Source organism: Loa loa (assembly GCF_000183805.2).
Source record: "Loa loa unplaced genomic scaffold supercont3.804, whole genome shotgun sequence".
Classification (NCBI taxonomy): Eukaryota; Metazoa; Nematoda; class Chromadorea; order Rhabditida; family Onchocercidae; genus Loa; species Loa loa.
In genome coordinates, this window is record NW_018108984.1 from 2905 (window position 1) to 3253 (window position 349).

Here is a 349-nt window from a genome sequence, read left to right on the forward strand (position 1 = left end):
TATTAATTAATTGACCGAAATAAATTAGTAAACACGAAAAAATCACTTACAAGAAAAATCGAAGTTCGAAACTTGAGTAAAAATTTTGAAATACTGTAGCGAAACTACGTTACTACAACTTTTCATCAAAATCCATAAAAGACGAAGGTAACCATTCAAAAGCAAAAAATCACATAAAATGACGAAAGCAACCAACAACAAATATGCATATAACTCACAAATCGAAGGGGAAGAAAATAGAGATGATTGTTCAGAAACATTTGAGATACTTCAAACTTGCAGCGGCATATATATATATATATATATATATATATATATATATATATATATATATATATATATATATATA